Genomic DNA, 8,588 nt, shown 5'->3' on the forward strand with positions numbered 1-8,588 from the left:
ATGACAAACATAAAACTATATACTCACTGGCTTTGTTAGTATATAGCGGAATAAATCAATGCTGAGAATAATTATCTATTATTGGCATTAAATATTTAAGGCTTAGTTAATAAGGTCAAAATTGGTATAACTATGTAACGTTAATAAATAATAAAATATGCTGGTTATTTAAAGGCGATTGTAAATACAATTGTAAACTTTGGATGGATATTGATTAGTTTTAGTTTTAGTAAAATGGAACGTAATTTGGTGATTTTCCACCGAGAAACATAAAAGTAATAATCATATTATTATTTTTCTGTTTCTAGTTGGAAAGTTTGTTTCGAGCACGGTATGAAGAAATTGTGTCACTTTTGGGGTGGTCACTAATTTAGCCACAAATTTTATAAAAAGCTGATTTCCACAAGAATATACTAAATAAGTATTCAGTATAATCCATAAAGATAAGAAGTTGAAGATAATAATTATTATAGGTAATTCATACCTATTGAGCCCTAGATATTTATGAGAGCGCTGTGCAGCTTTGCTTGCTATGAATTCATATCTCTGACCTTCATTTAACTTAGAAAGTACCTACGGACATAACATCTTTAAGCCGAATAGGCAAATGTTGGAGGTTCAAAGTATTGCCTATGGGATCAGATAGTAGCTAAATTAGTGCCCGTTCTAACTGACTTCTTGAATTTGAGTGGAATATCACGTTGGATGTAGAATAGTTATACAATTAGGGTTCTACGTGTATAGGTAAAGAGTTTATTTTTGCTTAAGCTTGTATAAAAATACGTATTGAATTGCGGAAGATAAAATATTTTTGGTAATAACATCGCAATGTAACGATGTCTAGCTTATTCAAATTAGTTATTGGCGTAAAAAGGCCACTATACAATACAAAACGACGTAATTTTTAAATAACTGTTCACAAATTAATGAATATTTATTTGCCAATTTGGCTAGAATCAGAAATATTATATTTTTTATCGCATGCCTCATTGTAACAAGGGTGTCTGAAATCGTTGAGCTTTCATAACTATATTATATTTGTATTTAATATCCTAATAAAATAAACGCGATATTAAGATACAAGCTAAATAAACCTCTGAATGCCATTTTGTTAATAGTCCAGACAAGATGGCCGGTAAAATTGGCAGATGGCATTGAATAGCATATATAACATGTAGTTCATTTAAAAATGAGCCTATACAAAACAGTAAATTTGTGTAAATAGGGCGTTGGGACCCACTTAAATGCGAATTAACTTGAAAGCACTGAATCTGAAACGTGTAATTATGTGTTTTTGTGTCTATAACAGTTTTAAAATAGTATATCTAAATGTATGTAGCGATGATGTACCTATATGACCTTGTGCTGACTTTCTGAACGCCTGCCTTAGCAGTAGTGTTATTTTAATTAAAATAAATATTTTTTTCGCATCAAGGTCATATTCGTGCCTCAAAGATAGACTAAGGCGTTCGTTAAAATCACAAATTAGCTTCAATATATACATACTTCAAATACCTATTAGTGATCAATGTTGCTTGTCGTATGAAAACTTCATATACAATCAATTTAATTTAGTAATGCCGGTAAGCTGTCTTTGATTAAAATCAGCGTGAAATGCCCTTCATAAAAACACTAATAAGCATTACCGGAGTAAATCCCACTTCTGATGCATGGTATTGATTCAACTATTTTTATTTAAATATGATAAGACCTCTTTTACATTGTCATTATCTGAAAATACAAAGAATGCCAACCGGCGTTATTTTATTAGATCTACTGTAAATGATACACTGAGTTTTTCTAATTATACGTAAACATAGTTTTATTCACACGTTAATGTTAAGTAATCTATGTCATTGTTTATACAAGATGATATTTATATATTATGGGTGGTTAACACGAGCTTAGGGATACTTTTTTAATCTGAAATTGTAAAGGCAATAACTTGTCAAAATAACTATTGCATTCTTTATAATATATATAGATAATTAATCACATACCTACATATTATATAGTTAACAGTATATATTAAAAGTAAAAAGTATGTTATTGATGGGTGAATGATTTATAAAATAAATTTACTAAAAATTGATTTACTTTTAACAGACATCTTATATAACAGTATTACACAGTGTAGACCTATTATAACATTTTACTTAATCTGTAGTCACTTATGCAATGTTGTTATTTAATTTTATTTTATAAAACTTGGTCCCTAAACACGTGGTTTCGTCCGCTCGTGTTTGACCACCCTTAGTTGCAATAGGCCGACTGCAAGCTTTTGACTGCCCCTTATCGGACGAAGTGTATGTCAATATTTTCTATAAAATATAAACTTTATAATGTAGTCATTAGTTAGCTTCAAAATTACAGTTTCTAGCTCACGGATGGATTATATCGGTGAGAGTAAAATTTAAACCGTCATCGCTTTGACAGCTTAAAAGCCTTAAGATTGTGGCTTTTAATAAATAATTTTGTGAAATTAATAAAAAAAATGATCATAAACACATTTTGGTTGTGGGTTTTATTTTTTTTCTTGGCAACAAATTTGCACCTAATTTTCTTTAAACGCATCTTGAAATATCCAACTTGCGTCAATGCTCACGATTTTGTGTAGGCACTTTGAAAAACTACAAATAATGCGCAGGAGTAAAAACTGTTGACAGTTAAAGATGTCCCAGGCTGCGATACCGTTTAACACTAGTTTAATTTCATTGCTAAATGATTATTTTCTTACTATAGAAATAAGACGAAAAAATGTGAATTTGTCAGTAGTAATTTTTTTTAAGGGACCATTTTTATAGTGCCTGCGTAATAGTTTTCGATAATATTTTGATTTGATATTTTTTTCTACACGTAGAAGATAGGCCAATGAAAATACGAGAAAAGGGAACTAAAAACAAACCTCAATAATTGAAAATAGCGGTTCGGCAAAAAGTTTTAATAGCTGCAGGTATTTTACAAAAAAGAGCTTATTTCATTCAATTTTAGTGTACACTTCAGTTTAGTTGTAATCTTAATTAATATGTGACACAAAAAATGGTAAGGTAAATTTAGGGTAAATCCAATTAATTGAACTCCAAAATCGAATTCCTAATATCTATAGTCCGTCCATCATATCTTGACGCGTATGCGAGACGTTCAAGAATTTGCGGAATTTTATTGGAAGTTTGTGTTGCCATGATATAGCAGTATACTTGGGCCTGGTAAACAGAGAAAGCATTTGCTAATTTACTTAATTTTTTAGTGCGTAAGACAACCAATTCAATTTTCAAACACTTTTCAATTACGAAGTTACACTACTCTGGACGGACGGTATGTTAGGCCACGTTACCTACACCACCGAACTCAGTAAAACGGTCATTTTAGAAGGGCAAAAAGCAAATTTCAAATAAAAATACCAAATTTCTATTCATTATAAATATTTATTCATCATTACATTGGACATTATTTCGAATTCCAGGTTAAAATTTTACATCATACATAATTACAAACTGAAAAAAAAACAATGTTTATATTCGCTCACATATAAAAAATTGCTATACTTAACGCACGATTGAGTGGTTTAGTGTAGCATCGATTAATTGATCATTTCATAATTTACGAAACGAATCCCATCCTCTCCGTAATAAAATGCAGTGAAAATAAAGTGAGCTTAAGTTACGCAGCAAACACATACTAATGAAGATTTACGGTCCGTATTAATAAATCGACATATAGAACAGGACAGCTTATCTTGAAATAATTTAGAATTGACGACACTGGGTTCTAAATAATGAGTCTTGAGTTAATGTATCTGACCAAGCGGCACATGACTGAAGCGTCCCCGAGCGCACTGCGCAGTTTTTCGTTCCCCATCTTGTAAAGTTGACTGTGCGCTCGTTTAAGTTTGATATATACTGTTTACTATTACGTTGACTTTTGCTCTTCTACTTTAGATATTGATTTAAACATAAGTGATTTGACTCGATTTTTGTGTTTGTTGTTATATAGTACGAACTCAGTTTCAACATGTTGAAAAGTGGACGTATAATCAACAGCCAGTCACGCGAATTGGTTGTGAAGTTAAAGGAATACTTTGAACGAACGAACACTTTACAATGCATAATCATATCAATCAAGTACTGATACAAACTTGAATTGATTTATCGTGAGTATCGAGTACCGAGTCTTATGGTTCCATAACTAGTTACGTCGCGATGACAAATGTCAAAACGGGCCTTTTACTTTTTTAAGACTATAGAATCATTCGTTACTTCGCCAGTTCAAGTCAGTCAATTGTCAAGGTAAGAATAGAGGTAAATAAGTTATATTTTACTCCGAAGCAAATCGATCTTTGAGAACGAATCTACGCTTGCGAAACAAATCTTATAAGAGCAAGGGTAGGAAGAGAAACTAAAGCGTCGCTTTTCATGTTTAACACGGTCGAATGTACCTGTGCGCCTGAACCTGGAGTATTTAAGAGGCCATTTCATGAAATCAAAAGTATACTTTTTATCCTAGGGTTTTAGGAGTGCCTTAATATCCCCGACTAACGATACGAACTTGAGAGGGAAAGGGGCAGTGTGCTCGCGAGTTTTACGTAGGCATAGATAAATCAAACTTTTTAGCGGCAAGGGATTGTGAACGCTTTAATTCGAATGCGAATTTAAATCCCATCGCAGAGCGCGACATGCTTTCGCGTCGAAGTGGGCGAAGAGTTAAAGACTCGCGTATATTATTAAATATAGAAGGGTTTATATATAATACCTTTTTAAGCCGCGTCTGTAATAAGAGGCGATTAGCTTAGTGCCTACTAATGATAGTTATCATTCGATCAAAGTACAATTTTTACTTAAAAATAATAGATTTTGTATTCACGTGAGACCTAACAATTAACGATGCAAGGCAAATTACTCGACCAGTTGAACAAATTTACAATAAATAATAATGCTTTCCGTTACAAGATACCGATAGGGTAATCGTTAAAATATAATAGTTTAATTATTTTAACAACACAGAAATGAGATTCGCAGAAGAATCCATAATACAGATATAATCCAACGAGTCACGAAGCTAAAGGGGCAATAGGCAAAGCATAGACGTTAAGGTATGCATGGACGTTGAGATCCCAAGGAGCTAGAATGGCAACCCCGCACAGGTAAACGTACCGTTTGTAGATCCCCACTACCTAGTTGGTGGACGGACGAAAAGTCGCCGCTGGACGCAAACACCACAAGGCAGTGTTCTACAAAAGACCTATGCATATCCAGCAAGGCTCGTGCAATCGCTCGTACTGCATTAAACACAGAAGTCGGTTATATTTTTATAAATACTTTTTTTTTTATATAATAAGAATTATTTTCAACACACCCGCAGATCCCGCGAAATCCGCGAAATCTTTAGTTTTCACCAAGGGGGAAAATTAACAAAAAAAGACTAAGATGACGTAAGTTTCATGCATGCATTGGACGGATCATATCAGCGCCGAAATTGTTTTGCGAAGTGCAAAACATGGTGAGAGACGGCAATCGCGCAGTTTCTAAGGAGAGAGAGAGAGACAGGTATGTGGAAAAGGTGAGACTGTATCCTGGTAGCCAGTAGCCTTGGTTATCGATTAGGGAACAGTCAGTCGGAAACTGATGATAAAATCTATCAAACCTATATATATAATGATAGATTTACACGGATGTGAAGTTAGTTTACATAAAAACTTACACTTAGTATCGCTGCGGAAATGTTTATCGGGTAGTGTCTTAATAAAACCAGAGTATACCTGAGTTTACTCTGGCTTTATTAGCACCCATGTAAACTAGTCGCCTAGAAATACAAACGCGGTGTTTCATTTACAATTAGGTTTCATTAAAAATAATCTGCTCCACGCTCAAAAAGAAGCAAGTTAATACCGTCGTTTATACAAATTAAGTTATTGAAAGCTGTTATATATTACGTTAGAGTAATTAGTATAAAATGAGTTTTGATTAATGACGAGGTATTAGCGAGTCGATGGCTAGAAGAAGATGGCTCTTTCTGACATGTTACTGGCCTACCGATAATAAACACAATGGTTGAAGCCCTGGGTTTACATTGCATTACCTGAAAGTGGTTTCCGGCCACGATGATGTAAGTTCAGACAAAACGGATGTCGGGGCAGCAATTTACACGGAGAGCAATACGGCGCTTGGAGAAAGTGCGAAATGAAAGAGGCTCTAGGCTGCGCAAGGTCGGGCGCACGTAAAAATAACGGGAGATTCACCGAACAGGAGTTATGAATTACGCAAATACCCATCTAAATTCAGCAACAAAACCCGTCTTCATCGTCGAGGAATTCCGAGCGGGTACGAAGCGCGATCGATTCACGACTGTGTCGATATTTATACAACTTTCGGTCTCGGTCATTCTGACTGAACTGACTGTTCGCCGAGGAAAATCTCACAGGACATCTTACAGAGTTCTTCAAGACCTAGAAATTCAACATCATGCGGAGCTTTTACGCAAAATGTTCAAACGGCTTCTACGGTAGGAGTAGGGATTCCCCGTATTTGGCCTACACATTTTCAGGGTACCTTTGATACGACACAAATATCCACAAAATTCTGGGTACATGGCTGTAAAATCTGCTTTGTCTACCAAGTTCTTGTAGCTTGTATTGCGCACTTAAAAATATATAAAACTTAAAAAACTTAAGAAGAAAAGAGACTAATAATGCTAACTTTCGACAAGTGTTAAAACGTATGATGTTTTATCTACAATAACGCCATTTAAAAAACATTACTTTTTTATATCTGTGTAGCAGTGTCGTTCTATTTATACAATGGTCGTCGTTATGCAAACCAGATCTATTAGTTTATTACCTAACTTTCAAAAGTTTTAACGAACGAGCTAGAAAACTCATCAGACAACAAGCTGCGGCAAGCAATGAGGTGCTGTGCAACAAGGTGCGCAGCGTGTTGCCAGGGCAACGATGTGTACGTTCAAATCGACAAAATGCAAAATCGTGAATAAAGTTTGCGTGCTTTACGAACGAAGGCTGTCATTTATTACAATGATTTTGCATATATCGCGTATAATAAAACTTGGCTTAATCCGGGTGTCCCGAAGCACCTGTCTAATGCATGGATTTATTAAACCAAATAATCACTTTTTTAACTTTTACACTAACTTTACAAGCAAAAAGGCAGGTCTTCAGATAATTGCAAGACTGTAGTTGTCATAAAAATCAAATCTTGATTTCTCAAAGCCTTGGCTTAGATACAACATGATTTTAAGATTGTATGCTGGTTCTGATGTTTCAGTAATAAATTAACATTTGTTATGCACGGTTACTGCTCCAATTAAAGTGATGATATACGTTGGTGTATGGACAATAAACAGCTTAGTTTTGACTTTGCTAGACTTCAGCAATGCTTTCAATACAGATTTCGACATTCTGTTGTTAAGTTATTGAAAGCTGTTATATATTACGTTAGAGTAATTAGTATAAAATTCTGTTGAGTCGGTTACGCTTTCTCAACATATCTTCATTAATTATTAACTGGTTTCATTCGCGTATTCGCGTCAAACAAACTCACTCCCCATGGTGCGATATTACTGCCGGCGTGCCTCAAGGCGGTGTGTTGTCACCGTTACTCTTCTCTATTTTCATCAATTCGATAACTCAAAATATCTTCTCTCCACCGTATGTATGCAGACGATGTCCAGATTTACCATCGGTCAAACTTTGAGAATCTCTAAATTTTTCCTTATTCTGGATTAGAGTAAAGCATAAGGCCTAAATGTCAATCCCAGGAAATCGCAGGCAATAATTATAGGCAGCCAGAGCTAAATCAATAACATTGATTGGGTTACCCTTCCGCCTAGTTTTTGATGGTGTTATAATTCTTTACTGTGACAATGTCAAAAAGTGGGTATAATTCTTGATTGTATCTAAGTTAGCCGCACCATTTAACAGCATTTAGTTGGTCAGCAGGGCAACTTTTGCAGCTTTGGGCTATTTGCGTCGCCTTCGATATTCTTCCAATTCCTATCAAAATTATGCTCGCACTCTTCTCCTACCCGTCCTTGATTATTGCAAGCATTGTTGACTTAACCGAAGACCAGTTAATAATAGCTTGATACTTCAAAATACTAGCATTCAGTTCATATTTGGGTTACGCAAAACTGATTATATTTTACTAATCTGACTTTGCCAGAACTTGCACGTAATTTCTATTCTGATTCGTAAAGGTACCATAAAAAGTGTGCTGTTCAGGCCATGAAAATTTGGAACGCCCTGCCGTTATATATTCGTGAGGCGCAGACTATCGGGACCTTCAAGAAACGAGTGAAGGATCGCTATTTGTCTATTTTAGTCGCGCATCGATTGGGTTAATCACTATTGTTGGTTTTCTGTTGTTTATCCTATTTTATGTTGAAGATTTTAGTCTATGTATGTTTTTATTTACGTATTTTTTGTAGTGTATTTATATGTTTTAGTGTATCTATTTATTGTACCTCCTGGCATGCAATTACATATGCATTTCTTAATACGCCTTTGGTTGCCTGGAAGAGATCGCCACGTAGCGATAAGGCCGCTAAACTGTACCTTTCAATGTTGTGTACAATAAAAG

This window comes from Pararge aegeria, chromosome 7 (assembly GCF_905163445.1).
Source record: "Pararge aegeria chromosome 7, ilParAegt1.1, whole genome shotgun sequence".
Taxonomy (NCBI): domain Eukaryota; kingdom Metazoa; phylum Arthropoda; class Insecta; order Lepidoptera; family Nymphalidae; genus Pararge; species Pararge aegeria.